Source organism: Dioscorea cayenensis, chromosome 15, assembly GCF_009730915.1.
Source record: "Dioscorea cayenensis subsp. rotundata cultivar TDr96_F1 chromosome 15, TDr96_F1_v2_PseudoChromosome.rev07_lg8_w22 25.fasta, whole genome shotgun sequence".
NCBI lineage: Eukaryota > Viridiplantae > Streptophyta > Magnoliopsida > Dioscoreales > Dioscoreaceae > Dioscorea > Dioscorea cayenensis.
Window position 1 is genome coordinate 18,916,147 of NC_052485.1, and position 18,744 is coordinate 18,934,890.

Below are 18,744 nucleotides of genomic sequence, written 5' to 3' on the forward strand. Positions count from 1 at the left end.
AAGAGATTCAATGAAACAAATACATCCTAGGGTTCACAAATACCCAAGTACCCACTAGGGGTTTAGCTCTCCATGGAGCTAAGTACAATCAAAGAAATAGAATGTAAAAGCAATGAATCCATAGAGAAACCCCCTCGATGGTCTTGTGGAGAGTCCTCTACTCGTCGTCCAAGGATTCCCTCGTCCGGTATAGGATATGCCTCGACGGAAGCTCCTCTACCAACCTTCTTACTAAGGAATGACGATGTCGATGCTGTAGAACCTCTCCAAAACCCTAGCCATATTTTCTTTTCTATTTTTTTCGGAATGTCTGCCATTTTTTAATCAAAACCCTTACCCTATGTTTTCATTTTGGAATGTGTTTTATTTTTAAATTTTGAATCAAAAGAATAATCCTTTGTTTTATTTTTGGAATGTCTCATTTGTTTGAATCAAAACCCTAATCCAATCCTTTGTTTTGGAAATCTCTGCTAATTTTTAATCAAAACCATAATCCGTTGTTTTCTTTTTATAATGCCTCCTATTTTTAATTAAAAATGCTAATTCTATGTTTTCTTTTCTGAATGCCTCAAATTTTTGAATCAAAAGTCTAATCTTATGTTGGTTTTTGGAATGTCTTCTATTTTTGAATTAAAACAATCATCATATGTTTCCCTTACATAATGTCCCATATTTTTTAATGAAAACCCTAATCATAAGTTTTTTTTGGAATGCGTTCTAGTTTTTAATATAAATCCTAATTTTATTTTTTCTTTACTGAATGTCTCTTATTTTTGAATTAAAATAATAATCCTTTTTTTTTTCTAATGTGTTATATTTTTTAATTAGAAACATAATCCTATTATTCCTTTCGGAGTGGCTCCCATTTTTTAATCAAAACCATAATTCTAAATCTTCTTTTTGGAATGTATGCTATTTTTGAGTCAAACCTCTAATCCTATTTTTTCTTATAGTAATGTACCCTATTTTTGAATCAAAACACTAATCCTATAATTCTTTTTGAAATGTCTCATAATTTTCAATCAAAACCCTAATCGTATGTTTTCTTTACGTAATGCCTCATATTTTTTTAATGAAACCATAACCGTAAGTTTTTCCTTATTGGAATGTCTCCTATTTTTTAATGAAAACCCTAATCTTATGTTTTTTTGGGGAATGTTTGCTATTTTTGAATCAAAACAATACTTCTATATTTTCTTTTCGTAATGTCTCAGATTTTTCAATCAAAACCATAATCCTATGTTTAAATATAGTAATGTCTCCTACTTTTCAATCAAAACCCTAATCCTATGTTTCTTTTATTAATATCTCCTTTTTCAGTATCTAATCAAAACCCTAATCCTATGGTTTCCTTATGGCATGTTTCATATATTTAAATCAAAACCCTAATCCTATGTTTTTTTTTTCGGAATGTCGACTATTTTTCAATTAAACCCCCAATCCAATGTATTATTATAGTAATGCCTCATTTTTTTTAATAAAACCCCAATCCTATGTTTATGTTCGTAATGCCTACTACATTTGAATCAAAACTCTAATCCTATATTTTTTTCGGAATGTCTCCTACCTTTCAATAAAAACCCGAGTCCTATGTTTTCTGTATTCAATGTCTCCTATTTATGAGTTTTCAATCAAAACCCTAAATAATGATTCCTTTCAGAATGTCTTATATTTTTCAATCAAAAACTAAATCTTGTCTTTTCTTTTCAGAATGTTTGTTATTTTGGAATTAAAACCCTAATACTATGTTTTCTTTTCGAAATGTGTCCTATTTTTCAGTTTTCAGTCAAAACCATAATCCTTTGCTTTTTTTCCAAAATGTCTTCTAGTTTGAATGAAAACGCTAACCCTTTCTTTACTTTTAGGAATGTCTAAGTTTTTGAATCAAAACCCTAGTCCTATGTTTTCTTATGGAAATGTCTCTTACTTTTCAATCAAAACACTAATCCTTTGTTTTCTTTTCTTAATGCCTACTATATTTCAATCAAAATTTGAATCCTATGTTTTCTTTTGGGAATGTCTGCTATTTTTTAATCAAAACCCAAATCTTATGTTTTCTTTCCGAAATGTCTCATATTGTACAATCAAAACCCTTATAGTTAATTTTCTATTCACAATGTCTACTATTTCTCAATCAAAAGCCTAATCATATCATTTCTTTTCATAATGCCTCCTATTTTTCAGTCAAACTTCTAATCCTATGTGTTTCTTTCAGAATGTCTACTATTTTTGAATTAAAACCCTAATCCTATTGTTTCTTATATTAATGTCTCCTATTTTTAATCAAAACCTTAATCCTATATTTTCTTTTCAGAATTTCTACCATATTTGTATCAAAACCCTAATCGTATGTTTTCTTTTCGGAATAACTCCTATCCCCCAGTCAAAACCCTAATCATATGTTTTCTTTCGGAATCTGTCCTATTTTTCAGTTTTGAATCAAAACCCTAATCTTTTGTTTTCTTCTCGGAATGTCACCTATTTTTAAATCAAAACCCTAATCCTTTCTTTTCTTTTCATTTCGGAATGCCTACTATTTTTCAATCAAAACCCTAATCCTAGGTTTTCTTATATTAATGTGTCCTATTTTAGACCATAAGAAAACATAGAATTTAGGAAATGCTAATCTCGCAAATTTTTCAGTCAAAACCCTAATTCTATGTTTTTTTAGAATGCCTGCTATTTTTTAATCGAAATGCTAATCTTATGTTTTGTTATGGAAATTTCCCATATTTTTCAATCAAAAATATAATCCTTTCTTTTTCAACTTGGGTGAACTTCTATCGCGTGTGATCATACGAACATTAAAGCACCGGATTCCATCAGAACTTCAAAGCTAAGCGAGCTTGGACGAGAGTAGTACTAGAATGGGTGACCTCCTCCGAGGTCCTCGTTTTGCATCCCTCTCCCATTTGTTTGCTACATGGTTTATTTTTATGATTTTATTAATTAAAGAAATAACAATAACATTAAAAAAAATGAAAGACTAACCTATGTTTTTAATCAAAACCATAATCCTATGTTTTATTAGAGTAATGTATCCTATCTTTTGTTTGGAGAATCTCGTCAAATTTTTAATCAAAACCCCAATCCTAAGTTTCCTTTTTATAATGCCTTCTATTTTTCAATAAAACTCCCAATCCGACATTTTCTTTATGAAATGGCTCCTATTTTATTAATCAAAATCCTAATATTATGTTTTCCTTTTCGAATGTCTGCTATTTTTCAATCAAAATAATAATCGTATTTTTGCTTTTGAAATGTCTCAAATGTTTTAATCAAAATCTCATCCAAAGTTTTTTTTTAAATGCCTCAGAATTTTATGTTTTTTTTTGGGAATGTCTATTATTTTTGAATTAAAACAATAATCCAATGTTTTGTTTTTGTAATGACTCATACTTTTCAATCAAATCCCAAATCCATGTTTTCTTTCAGAATGGCATATTTCCAAATCAAAACCCTAATCTTATGTTTTTTTTTCAGAATGTCTCCTATCTATCAAGTAAAACCCAAAACCTAAGTTTCCTTTTCTGAATGGTTACTATTTTTGAATTAAAATCCTAATCCTAAGTTTGCTTTTCATAATTTCTAGTATTTTTAAATAAAAATCATAATAGTATGTTTTCTTTTCCGAATGCATCCAAATTTTTAATCAAAAACCCTAATTTCATGTTTTCTTTTGAGAATCTCTGCTAATTTAAATTAAAAACCTTAACCAAAACACTAATCCTAATAGGAAAAGTAATGTTATGTTTTCTTTTCTAAATGTCTATTATTTTTGAATCAAAATACTAATACTAATAGGAGCCACTTCTATTATCCAATTATAACCCTAATAAACTAATTTTTAATCAAAATCTTAATCATATGTTTTATTTTTTGAATGTCTACTATTTTATATTCAAAACCATAATTCAATTTTTTTCTTTTTAAAATGTTTCTTATTTTTTAATCGAACAATAATCCTATGTTTTCTATTCAAAATGACTCCCTTTTTTTTTATCAAAACCCTAATTCTATGTTTTCTTTTGAGAATGTCTGTCATTTTTGAATCAAAACCCTAATCCTATATTTTTTTTTTGTAATGCCTCTAATTTTTTTAATAAAAATTCTAATCCTATATTTTCATTTCAGAATGTCTCCTATTTATCTGTTTTGATTCAAAAACCTAATCATTCTTTTCTTTTCAAAATGCCTGCAATTTTTGAATCAAAACAGTAATCCTATGTTTTCTTTTTGTAATATCTCACATTTTTCTATCAAAATCATAATCCTATGTTTTGTTTCTCATAATGGCTCCTATATTTGAATCAAACCCTAAAATCTATGTTTCCTTTTTGGAATACCTTGGTTTTTGAATCAAAACTCTAATACCATGATTTCTTTTCGGAATGTCTGCTATTTTTTTAATCAGAAGCCTAATCTTATGTTTTTTTAATCACGGCCTAATTGTATCTTTAATTTTGGGAATCTTTGAAAATGTTTTATTTTCATAATGAGTGCCATTTTTGAATAAAAATGATAATCCTATGTTTTATTTTCGGAATGTCTAATAATTTTGAATCAAAACACAATAGTATGTTTTCTTATAGTAATGTCTCATGTTTTTTTAATCAAAACCCTAAATAAAGCATAATAGGCATTCTGAAAAGAAAACATAAGATTGGGATTATTATTAAAATATAACAAGCATCATGAAAACAAAACATCAGAATAGGGTTTTAATTAAAAATTAGGAGTCATTATGAAAAGAAAACATATAATTAGGGTTTTGATTAGAAATATCGAGGATTCCCCAAATCAAAGGATATGGATTAGGGTTTTGATCATGAGACATTCTGAAAAATAAAAACAAAACGACATCATGGTTTTTAATTTATAATATAGTAGGCATTTCGAAATAAAAACGTAAAGGATGAGGTTTGAATTCAAAACTAAAAAATAGGACACATTCCAAAAAGAAAACATAGGATTGAAGTTTTTTTTTTAAAATACAGACATTCACAAAAGAAAGGAAATGATTAGGTGTTTGATTTATAAATAAGGGACATTTCCAAAAGTAAAAAGATGACTAATATTTTAATTCAAAAATAAAAGACATTTCTTACATAAAACATAGGAATTACTATTTTTGCAATCCAAATTGGAGATATTACTATAAGAAAATAAAAGATTAGGGTATTGATCGACAATAAAAAAAATAGGGGACATTTCAAAAAGAAAACATCAGGTTAAGGTTTTAATTAAAAAGTACCACACATTCTTAAAAGGAAACATAGTATTAGGGTTTTGATTCAGAAATATGAGCCACTCCTAAAAGAAAATATAACATTAGGGTTTTAATTGAACAATATGAGACATTACGAAAACAAAACATATGATTATTGTTTTGATTCAAAAATAGCAGGCATTCCCAGAGAAAACATAAGATTTGGGTTTTCATTTAAAAATAGGAGCCATTTCCAAAAAAAACTTAGGATTAGTGTTTTGATTCAAAAATATGAGGCATTAAGAAAAGAACACATATGAATATTGTTTTCATTCAAAAATTTCAAACATTCCAAAAAGAAAACATAAGATTAGGGTTTTAATTAAAAGATAGGAGGCATTTCAAAAATAAAAAACATAGGATTAAAGTTTTGATTAAAAAATAAGAGGGATTACGAGAAAAAAAAATATAGCATTTGTGTTTTGATTAAAAATCAACATAGATTTCTAAAACAAAAAATAGTATTAGGTTGTAATTCAAAAAAATGAGACATTCTGAAAAGAAAACAAAGGATTAGGGTTTTGATTCAAAACTGAAAAATAGGACACATTTTGAGAAAAAAACATAGGACTAGGTTTTTTATTTTGAAAAATAGCGGACATTCCCAGAAAGGATTAGGTTTTTTTGATTGACAAATTAGAGACATTCCAAAAAAAAAAACATAGGTTACGGTTGCGATTCAAAACTGATAAATAGTAGACATTAAGATAAGAAATCATAAGATTCGAGTGTTGATTAAATGATAGGAGACATTCCGAAAAAAAACATAGGATTATGGTTTCGAATCAAATATAGTAGGTACTCTGAAAAGAAAACATAGGATTAAGGTTTTGATTGAAAAATAGGAAACGTTACTACAAGAAATCATAGGATTAGGGTTTTGATTCAAAAATAGTACATATTCCGAAAAAAAACCATAGGATTGGAGTTTTGATTGAAAAATATGAGACATTAATATAAGAAAACGTAGGATTAGAGTTTTAATTAAAAACCAAAAAATAGGAGACATTTCGAAAAGGAAACAAAGGATTAAGGTTTTGATTCAGAAAAAAGCAGACATTCTCTAAAGAAAACAAAGGATTAGTGGTTTTATTCAAATATTATAGGCATTCTGAAAAGAAAACATCGGATTAGGGTTTTGATTAAAAAATAGGAGACATTACTATAAGAAAACGCAGGTTTACTTTGTTTATTCAAAAATAGTAGAAATTATGAAAATAAAAGAAAGGATTAAATTTTTTATTTAAAAATAAGACACATTCCGAATTAAAAACATAGGATTAGGGTTTTGATTCAAATATAATATGCATTATGAAAAGAAAACATAGGGTTAGTGTTTTGATTGAAGAGTATGAGACATTACTATAAGAAAACATAGGATTAGAGCTTTTTTCATGTCTGTTATTTATCGGTTTTCAATCAAATTATCCTATATTTTCTTTAGAGAATATCTGCTGCTTTGGGAAAACATAACATTAGGATTTTGATTAAAAAATAGGAGGTATCCCAAAAAAAAAACTTAGGATTAGGGATTTGATTGGAAAAATATGAGACATTACCAAAAGAAACATAACATTAAGGTTTTGTTTCAAAACCAAAAAATATACGACATTTCGAAAATAAAACATATGATTATGGTTTTGATTGAGAAATATGAGAAATTACTATAAGAAAACATAGGATTAGAGTTTTGATTGAAAAATATGAGATATTTCAATAAAATACGATTAGGGTTTTGATTGAAAAATAGTAGACATTACTATAAGAAAATATGGGAATATAATTTTAATTAAAAACTAATAAAGAGGAGTTATTAGGAAAAAACATAGGATTTGTGTTGTGATTAATAGATAGGAGACATTCCGAAAGAAAACATAGGATTACGGTTTTGATTAAAATATAGTAGGCATTCCAAAAAGAAAACATTGGATTATGGTTTTGATTGAAAAATAGGAGACATTACCATTAGAAAACATAGTATTAGCAATTTGATTCCAGTAGGCATTACCAAAAGAAAACATAAGATTAGGCTTTTAATTTAAAATTACGATTATTTTGAAAAACAAATAATATTAGGGTTTTGATTAAAAAATAGGAGACATTATTATAAGAAAACATGTGATTAGAGTTTTGATGAAAAACTAATAAATAGAAGAAGTTAAGAAAAGAAAACATAGGATTCCATCTTTGATTGAAAGATAGGAGACATTAGGAAAAGAAAACATAGGATTAGGATTTTGATTCAAATATATTAGGCATTCCAAAAATAAATCATAGGGAGACATTACTATAAGAAAACATAGGATTAAGGTTTTTATTCAAAAATAGTAGAAATTCCTAAAAGAAAACATAATATTAGGTTTTTGAATCAAAACCTTAATTGCATTCTTTCTATTTTTAAATCAAAACCCGAACTTATGTTTTTTTTTGTAAAGTCCGCATTTTTTGAATTAACCCTTAATCCTATATTTTCTTTTCAGAATATCTCCTATATTTCAATCAAAAGTCAAATCCTATGTTTTCTTTTCTTAATGTCTCCTATTATTGGTTTTTAATCAAAACATTAATCATTTGTTTTTTTTATAGTAGTGTCTCCTATTTTCCAATAAAAACCCTAATCCTATGTTCTATTTACGAAATGTCTCATATTTTTCCATCAAACCAACAATCATGTGTTATCTTTTCTGAATGTCTACTATTTTTGAATCAAAACCCTAATCCTATGTTTTCTTTTTGAAGTGTCTCATATTTTTAAGTTTTGAATCAAAACAATAATCCTATGTTTTGTTTTTGTAATGTCTCCTATTTTTCAATCAAAACACTTATCCTAAGTTTTTTTTTTGGAAATGTCAATTACTTTCGGAATCCATAACATTAGGGTTTTTATTAAAATACATGAGGCATTCAACCAAAACATGAATCATTATTTTCCTTTCTTAATCTCTACTATTTTTTAATCAAAACACGAATCCTATGTTTTCTTTTTGCAATGTCTGCTATTTTTAAATCAAAACCCTAATACTATGTTTTCTTTTTGAAATGTCACCTATTTTTTCAGTTTTGAATCAATACACTAATCCTATGTTTTCTTTTCAGAATGTTTTCTATTTTGCAAACAAATCCTGAATCCTATGATAATCGTATGCTTTCTTTTCGTAATGTCTCATATGTATTTAGTCAAAACCCCAATCCTAAGTTTTTTTTGGAATGTCTTCTATGTTTTAATCAAAACCATAATACAATGTTTTGATGTAATAATGTCTCATATTTCCAATCGAAACCCTAATCCTGTTAGAATGGTTCCTATTTTTTAATCAAAACCCAAATCCTATGTTTTTCGTCTGAGAATGTCTACCATTTTCAAATCAAAACAATAATACTTTCTTTTCTTTTCTTAATGTCTCCTATTTAGGGGTCTCTAATTTTTCAATCAAAACTCTAATCCTATATTTTCTTTTCATAATGTTCTTATTTTTTAATCAAAAACCCAATCCTTTCTTTTCTTCTCAGAATGTCTGCTATGTTTTAATGAAAACCCTAATCTCATGTTTTCTTTTGGAATTGTCCCCTATTTTCAATCAAACACTTAATCCTTTCTTTTCTATTCGGACTGTTTGCTATTTTTGAAATAATAGCCGAGTCCCATGTTTTCTTTTCGGAATGTGTCTTATTTTTCTATTTTAAATCAAAACCCAAATCCCTTGTTTTGTTTTAGGAATGCTTTATATTTTTTAAATCAAAACCCTAATCCTATCCTTTGTTTTTGGAATGTCTGTTAATTTTTAATCAAAACATTAATCCGATGTTTTCTTTTTGAAATTTCTCATATTTTTTCATCAAAACTCTAATCCTACGTTTTCTTTCATGATTCCTCCTATTTTTCAATCAAAACCCTAATTCTATGTTTTTCCTTTAGGAATGTATACCATTTTTTAATCAAAAACCTAATCCTTTGTTTTCTCATATTAATCTCTCATATTTTTCAATCAAAACCCTAATCCTATGTTTTTCTTTTTATAATGCCTACATTATTTGATTATAAATCCTAATCCTTTGTTTTCTTTTCGATATGGCTCCAACTTTTTTTGAATCAAAACCCTAATCTTATCTTTTGTTTTGGAAATGTCTCCTAATTTTTGGTTTTTAATCAAAACCCTAATCTTATGTTTTCTTATAGTAATGTCTCCTATTTTTCAATCAAAGCCCGAATCTATTTTTTTTTTTCGGAATCCCTATTATTTTTCAATCATAACCCTAATCCTATGATTTCTTTTTGGAATGTCTCCTATCTTTCGATGAAAACCCGAATAATATGTTTTTTTTTTCTACTGTTAAAAAAAGAAAACATACGATTCAGTATTGTCTACAAATTTTTCATTCAAAATGCTAATCCTATGTTTTGTTATAATAATGTCTAATATTTTTCAATCAAAATCCTAATAATGTTTTCTTTTGAGAATGTCTACTATTTTTGAATCAAAACAATAATCTTATGTTTTCTTTTAGTAATGTCTAATATTTTCAATCAAAACCCTAATGCTATGTTTACTTTTTGGAGTGGTTCTTATTTTTGAATTAAAAACCTAATCCTATGTTTTATTTTCGGAATGCTTGCTATTTTTGAATCAAAACCGTAATCCTATGTTTTTTTTTTGGAAATTGCCACATATTTTTATGTTTTTAATCAAAAAATCTAATCTTATCTTTTCTTATAGTAATGTCATCTATCTTAGAATCAAAACCTTAATCCTACTTTTTTTTTTTCAAAATGCCTCATATTTTTCAATCAAAACAAAAATCCTATGTTTTCATTTGGGAATGTACACTATTTTTGAATCAAACCCCTATTCCTATTTTTTCTTATAGTAGTTTCTCCTATTTTCAATCAAAATCCAAATCCTATCTTTTCTTTTTGGAATGGGCCCTTTTTTTTAATCAAAAACCTAATCCTTTCTTTTCTTTTAGGAATATCTGTTATTTTTGAATTAAAGCCTTAATCCTATATTTTCTTTTTGGAATGCCTTGTAATTTTTGAATCAAAACTCTAATCCAATGTTTTCTTTTGAAAATGCCCCCTATTTTTTGGTTATTAAACAAAATCCAAATCATATGTTTTGTTATAGTAATATCACATATTTTCAAACAAAACCCTAATCCTATGTTTTCTATTTGGAATGGCTAGCATTTTTTAATAAAAGCCCAAATCCTATCTTTTCTTATAGTAATGTCTCCTATTTTTCAATCAAAAACCTAACCCTATGTTTTCTTTTCGAAATGCCTACTATATTTGAATCAAAACTATAATCCTATGTTTTCTATTTGGAATGAGTCCTATTTTTTAGTTTTTAATCAAAACCCTAATCCTTTGTTTCTTTTTTAGAATGTATGATTTGGTTTAATCAAAACCTTAATCCTACATTTTCTTTTTATAATGCAAACTATTTTTGAAAAATTCTACTCGCATGTTTTCTTTTCGGAATGGCTGCTATTTTTGATGAAAACCCTAATGGCACATGATATACAGATAATGAGTCACAAATAGTAAGCAAAACAGAAAGTTCATGTCTCACCCTCTTATATGTCTGTGCCATGTGTGTAAACCTTGTGTCTCATTTGCCCTGATCTGGTCCAGCCCACTGACTTTGACCAGTACAACTCTAGATGCTGATCACTCCACAAATAAAGAATACTGAGTCTTAGAATGCTAAGTGCTACTCCAATGAACAAGTGAGATCCTTGTAACTCTTAAAATTAAACTAACTCCCTTTTTCTTCTCAGAACCTCTAGTAAGTAGTCAATAAGATCACTGGGGTTTTTATTTTCATTTAATTTTTTTATCATTTTTTTCTAGTCCGACTAAAGTTGACTACACCAAAAAACCTTTCTGGAGGGTGCATATGCTGGTTAGGTACAAGAGCCAACCAACTACTCGATTACAGTCTAGATAGACGCATTCATGCTTCATTAGCAGAGGAATAATGACATAGACTCATTTTTCTTTTCCTCTTTTCATTTTTTTCCTTTTTCATTCATTTTCATTTTTCACATTTTCCTTTTTCACAATTACCCTAGATCATGTCTTCAGACTACTCTACATGCCACAAAACTAGGGCTAGCTCAACAAGACTTAGAAGTTCTTAAGAGTTCATTGAAAGAAGGAATTTACAATTCTAACGCCATGTACTCAAAGTTGTGTGTTAAGCATAGAAGAGAGTTAGAGTAGTCAAGTTGGCTATTCCCAGGGCATCAATAAAAAAATTTCGTGCACAAGATAGTAGTAGGGGTGAGACAGGATTCAATAGAGTACAACAACAAATATATAACTCACATCAATCATTAATCCATGCTAGAAAATCCTTACAAGAATGAATAAGCCATCATGGGTGACATTAACATGCATATAATAACCCTAATACATAAAATATACGCATCCCCACACCTAATGTTGTAATTGCCCCCAATGTACACTAATCATGAAAAGCATGGCAATATATGCAATGAAAACAATAAAGGAGGGTGAAAAAGAACTTCCCCGGTTCATCATGTGCAAGTGGCGAGATGTGACCCGAATAAAAAGTATGGCGAGCTATACATGTCGGGTCAGGCTTCCACCAAATGGATGGAGGGCTCACCAAGCTCCCTTAATGCCCTGTAAGGCATAAAGGGGCATCATCATTCCAAACAAAATTTTAAATTGCAAAAAATAAATACTAGGGAGTAGGCAAACACACAAACTAGATAAAGTAAAGAAGGTCTTACACAATTTTGGTTGGGCATCCCCTTCTAAACTTATTAAAATCAAACACACATGCAAAAAGTAAAGTAAAGAAATAAGCAACAGAAAATTAAACAAGTGTCCATGCTCAGAAATGAAACAGATTATCTAAAGGTGCTGCAGATGGCGGGATGATGGAGCATGAAGCAGTAGTGGCTTATGAGGATGATCCACGTGAGGAGATGACGAACTGATGGAAATGCTCTGTGAGCTGGCGCTGACCCTCTAAAACCTGGTAAATCAGTCCTCTCATCTCGCGCTGCTTGTGACGGATAACCTGGATGTTATCCTCCATAACCTTGAACTGAGAGTCAAAATCGGATGGAAAAGAAGTGCCAGGGGTAGCATGAGTAGGTGCACCATTGGATTCAAACCCTGACTCATCTAGTTCGCGCTGACTGGATTCTCCCATGGTCAAATGTGGAGCAAGTCTGTACGTGCCACTTTTCTTCTCTAATAATCCAATTGCTCGCAAGATAGGCGCTCCAAGAGGTGCCACATCCTCAACAATAGTCATGCCTCGAGTGCGGTCCAACAAGTTCATACCACGAATTAGTCTGGTGATGTAGAGTCTTGCAAAGATGGATGCTAGACGAACACACTGACCCTGATGAATGAAAGCTTAAGCTATAAGGTGCCCAAGATGGATAGGATGGAGCTCAAAAATACCATACATGATCAACAAGTCGGACTGTGTTACCACCCAAGTGCTCTCCTTCCCTCCCCCAATAGAACGTGAAATGAGAGCATGAATGTATTTGTGTATGGGGTTCACCAAACGAGTAACCTTCGACCTATTTTTGGTGTCACTAGGTGCTAAGGAATTCCAATACTTGGTCGCACTCATGCCTAGTGGATAATCAATGTGGGGCCGATTAAGCAGCGACATGCTAATGAATTCATCATCATAAATTCCCAAGTACTTTGCAAATTCCATGTGGTTCATTTCATGAGTTCTTCCAAAATCTTGGAATCGAATGGCACCTTGTCTTTTAGTAATAATGCTCCTTTCATCTTGCTTCGCTTCAAATGTGCTCAACAACTCCAATGTAAGTTGGTGAAAAGTGGGTTCATCGATTGAAAATAATTTCCTCCAACCATTATAAGCAAATAAGTCCTTCACTTGTTCATCCCACCCAAGTTCTCCTACAATACTCCATTCAATGTGATGAAAGGTACCAAAGGGCTTTGTCTTTAAAATTTCATATCGAGCTTTATGAAGAGCACTAGAGAAACGGGGTTATTCGGGGGTGTGAGAATCATTCCTTGGTCATTTAGAAGCGAGTTTCTTGACATACGACATTCCTACATCAATAATAAACCATATAACACTTAAAGGAATCCAAGAGAATGCAAGTTGTGGCATGAAAATGGGTAAAACGTTGATAAAAACAATAGAATAGGATCCATACGGCCATATGGTGGCCGTATGGATACTATTCAAATTGCAAGAGGTTCCCATCATCATTAAATTGAAAATATTTGTACATAAATTCATGAAAATTCAAATCCATGATGCTCATAGCACACAAGACAAGCTAAAAGCTTGAAACAATCCACACATAAGCTCAAGAAAGCAAGAAGAAAAGAAGAACATAAACTTAAGCCATCAAGGTTCTTACCAACAAAAGCTTGAGAAAACTTGAGTGGAGCTTGAAGAAAACCACTAGATCTACTTCTCAAAGAGATTAGGAGATGAATTAGAACAATAAATGAAGATATCCAACCATTGTTTGATGGATAATGAAGGTTGGAGCTCTGTTGAAGAAGAAGAGTAATGAAGAGAGACACAAGGTGGCAAGTTAGTCATGATAAATTTGACTCCATACGGCCTCAATGAGGAGCTCATTGAGGCCATATGCCCTAGTGCAATCTCTCGGTTTAGGGCAAATGGCCTCAATGAGCTCCTCATTGAGGCCGTATGCCCTAGTGCATTCTCACTAGATGGGGCAGACGGCCTCAATGAGGAGCTCATTGAGGCCGTATGCCGTAGGCTATTTTTTTCTGTGTGGGGCAAACGGACTCAATGAACTCCTCATCGAGGCCGTATGCCCTTGAAATCATGCTTTAAAGCTTCAATTATTTCTCCAAACAAAAGGGCATGGCTACAAAGAGTTCCAAAAACATCTCCAACATTAAATAATGGTTCAAAATTTTGATCTAATGCATGAAATGATAGCCAAAACAAGTGTTTCTCATCGATGAACACAAGTAAACAACCATATAGACGATGATAATATTATACAAAGCTGTTAGAGCATGGACTTATTCAAATTCAAAACTTTCAAGAAAAAAAAAGAAAGAACACTAACATGCTAATCATTAACACAAAGAACATAAGAACTTGAGATTAAACCCCCGAATGCTTGGGTTGCCTCCCAAGAAGCGCTTGTTTAACGTCACGAGCTTGACATACCTTGTTATTTACTTCACGGGGGTTTGAATAGTTTGAAATTACCCCCGGTCATCTTCGAATTGTTGTTAAAATATAACTTCAACCTCTGTCCGTTCACTTTAAAAGTGCCATTTTCGGGGTGCGTTACTTTAACTGCACCATGTGGGGAAACTTGAGTGACAATATATGGACCCGACCAATGTGACTTAAGCTTTCCTGGGAATAGTTTCAACCTGGAGTTGAATAGTAAAACTTGGTCCCCCAATTGAAATTGTTTAAGGTGCTTGATATGCCTAACATGGTATTCCTTCACCCTTTCTTTGTAGATTTTGGAATTTTCATTTGCCATGGTGCGCCATTCATCCAATTCATTCAGTTGAAGCTTCCTCTTCTTACCTGCAAGAGTGAAATAAAACTTTAGAAATTTAATGGCCCAATAAGCTTTGTGTTCAAGTTCAACAAGTAAGTGGCAGGCTTTTCCATAGACTAATATGTATTTAGTGGTCTCAATAGGTGTCTTATATGTAGTTCTGTATGCCCAGAGAGCGTCATCCAAGTGTTCTGCCCAGTCTCTTCTATTCTGAGCAACATTTTTCTTCAAGAATCTTTTTAAATCCCTGTTCAAAACTTCCACTTGCCCGGTAGTTTGTGGATGATATGGCGTTGCTAGTTTGTGATAAACATTGTAACACTTTAGAAGTTTTGCAAACTGAGCATTGCAAAAGTGAGTGCCTCGATCGCTAATGGTTGCCCGTGGTGTTCCAAACCTTCAGAAAAGTTTCTTTAAGAATTTTACCACTGCCCTTGCGTCACTTGTCGGTATGGCTTGAGCTTCCAAGCATTTAGACATGTAATCGACTGCCACAAGAATAAACTTGTAACCATGTGAGCTTGGGAATGGCCCCATGAAGTCAATCCCCCACACGTCAAAAACTTCACAAGCTTGATTCCAATTCTGGGGCATCTCATCCCGGCGAGAAATGTTACCCACCCTCTAACATCTATCACATGATTGTATGAACTTCTGGTTGTCTTGAAATATTGACGGCCAATAGAAACCTGAATCAAGAATCTTCTTTGCTGTTCAATTTACATTGTAATAGCCCCCAGTTGGTCCTGAATGACAGTGTTTCAAGATACTTCGATCCTCCGCGATACACATCTCCGAACAATCTGGTCTGAAAAAATTCTAAAAAGGTAGGGGTCTTCCCATAGGTAGTGCTTATGGTCCGAAAAAAATTTTCCGTTGTTGATGCGTGAACCATTTTGGGATGATACCCCCAACTAAATAGTTGGCAAAGTCAGCAAACCAAGGTGGCTCAATCTCTTCGACTACCTGAATATTATACAAGTGCTCTTTAGGAAACGAATCATTGATATCTTTCTCTCTCAAAGTTTCGAGATTAGGATTCTCCAAACGGGATAAATGATTTGATGCAAATTTCTCGGCCCCTCTCTTGTCCTTGATTTCGAGATCAAACTCCTGAAGTAAGAGGACCCATCTAATCAAATGTGGTTTGGCATCCGACTTACTAAGTAGGTAACACAAAGCTGAATGATTAGTATAAACCACCACCTTTGATAGAACTAGATAAGATCTGAATTTATCAAATGCAAAGACCACAGCAAGCAACTCCTTTTTTGTTGTGGTGTAATTCTCCTGAGCTTCCGTCAATGTTTTGCTTGCAAAATATATAGGATGAAAGTGTTTGTCTCTTCGCTGCCCAAGGACTGCACCTACTTCAAAATCACTTGCATCACACATCATTTCAAATGGGGAATCCCAATCTGGTGCTATCATTATGGGTGATTGAGTTAGCTTCTCCTTAAGCATGATAAAAGCTTTCATGTATTCATTATCAAACTTGAATGGTGCATCATTTTCCAACAGTTTCGTCAAGGATCTAGCAATTTTGGCGAAGTCCCTGATGAATCTTCTATAAAAACCTCCATGTCCTAGAAAACTCCTGATGGCTTTGACTGAGGTTGGAGGAGGCAGCTTCTCTATTACGGAGATCTTTACTTTACCTACCTTGATTCCTTCCTTGGAAATCCTGTGACCCAGGACTATCCCTTCTTGAACCATGAAGTGGCATTTCTCCCAACTTAGTACGAGGTTGGTCTCCTCACACCGAGTAAGAACACATTCTAGATTCTTGAGGCATAGCTCAAAGGAGTCACCAAACACAGAAAAATCATCCATGAACACCTCCATAAAGTCTTCCACCATATCCTCAAAAATTGCCTTCATGCATCTCTGAAAAAGTGGCGGGGCATTACATAGGTCGAAGGCATGCGGTGGTACGCAAATGTTCCATAAGGGCATGTGAATGTGGTTTTTTCTTGGTCTTATGGCGCAATGGGAATCTGGAAATACCCTAAAAAGCCATCGAGAAAGCAGTAGTACGGATTCCCAGAAAGCCTCTCAAGCATCTGATTGATAAATGGTAGCGAGAAATGATCCTTTCGGATAGCGTCATTCAATTTTCTGTAGTCAATGCAAACATGTCATCCTGTAATTGTTTGAGTAGGAATTAACTCGTTCTTCTCATTGGTGATCACAGTCATCCCTCCTTTTTTAGGTACTACTTGCACTGGGCTCACCCATTCACTGTAAAAAATTGGACAGTTGATGCCTACATCAAGAAGTTTGATGACTTCAGCTTTTACTACTTCCTTCATGTTTGGATTCAGGCTTCTTTGTGGTAGGACTGACGGTTTATGATCATCCTCCATCAAAATTTTGTGAGCGCAGAATGAAGGACTTATCCTCTTAATGTCAGCTATCTTCCAAGCAATTGCTTTTTTGTGCTTTTTCAAGACATTCAACAAATCTCTCTTTTCTTCGACTGCAAGATTTGAGGCAATGATAACTAGAAGCTGAGTTCCTTCCCCAAGGAAAGCATATTCAAGGTGCTCAGGTAACTTCTTCAATTCTAGTTTGAACAAAAACAATAATCCTACGATTTCGTTTAAGTAATATCTCATTTTTTCAATCAAAACCTTAATCCTTTGTTTTCTTTTTGTAATGGCTCCTATATTTTTAATCAAAACCCTAATCCTATGTTTTCTTTTTGGAATGTCTGCTATTTTAGAATCAAAACCCTAATCCTATATTTTCTTTTGGAAATGTCCTCAATTTTTTGGTTTTTAATCAAAACCCGTAAACCTATGTTTTTTTTATAGTAATGTCTCTTATTTTTCAATCAAAAACCTAATCCTATGTTTCTTTTTGAAATGTCTTATATTTTTCAATCAAAACCATAATCCTATGGTTTTTTTGGACCGTCTACTATGTTTGAATCAAAACCCTAATCCTATGTTTTCTTATAGTAATATCTAATATTTTAAAAATCAAAACATTAATCCTATTTTCCTAATCGTATGTTTTCTTTTCTGAATGTCTCCTATGTTTTAATAAAATTCATAATCCTATGTTTTTTTTTCGGAATGTCTCCTATTTTTGAATTAAAACCCTAATCCTTTGTTTTCTTTTAGCAATATCTCCTATTTTTCAATCGAAATACTAATTTTATGTTTTCATTTCGGAATGTCTCGTATTTCATAGTTTTTCAATCAAAACCCTCATCTTATGTTTTGATTTTTTTAATGTGTCCTATTTTTCAATCAAAAACATAAACCTATGTTTTCTTTATAGAATGTCTCCTATTTTTGAATTGAACCCTATTCGTATGTTTTATTTCGGAATGTCTCCTTTTTTTTTTTTAGTTTTGAATTAAAACCCTAATCTTTTGCAGCCTTTTCAGAATGTCTCCTTTTTTTAGTCTAAACCATAATCCTACAATTTCTTTTCGATTTGTCTCCTATTTTTCAACTAAAACCCTAATCCAATCTTTCCTTTTTTGAATGTCACTTAAATTTTAGTTTTCAATTAAAAACCTAATCCTATTATTTATTTTCTGAATATCTTCTAGTTTTGGATCGAAACCCTAATCGTATGTTTTCTTTTTGGAATGTCTCCTATTTTTTGGTTTTAAATTAAAACGCTAATCCAATAGTTTCTTTTCGGAATGTTTAATTTTTTTTAGTTTTGAATCGAAAACGCTAGTCCTATGATTTTCTTTTCGGAATGTTTAATGGTTTTTGACTCAAAACTATAATCCTATGATTTCTTTTTAGAATGTCATGTTTTTTTAAATTAAAACACTAATTTTATGTTCCTACTCATAATGCCTCCTATTTATGAATCTAAAGCTCTAATCGTATATTTTTTCTTTCTAGAATGTCTCATACTTTTCAATCAAAACACTAATCCTATGTTTTATTTTCTGAAAGTATCCTATG

General features: G+C 31.4%; 1 pseudogene; it reads left to right on the top strand.

Annotated features, from left to right (window-relative positions):
* Positions 1–2,785: 2,785 nt before the first annotated feature.
* LOC120278231 lies at positions 2,786–2,904 on the top strand (annotated as a pseudogene).
* The last annotated feature ends 15,840 nt before the right edge of the window (positions 2,905–18,744 follow it).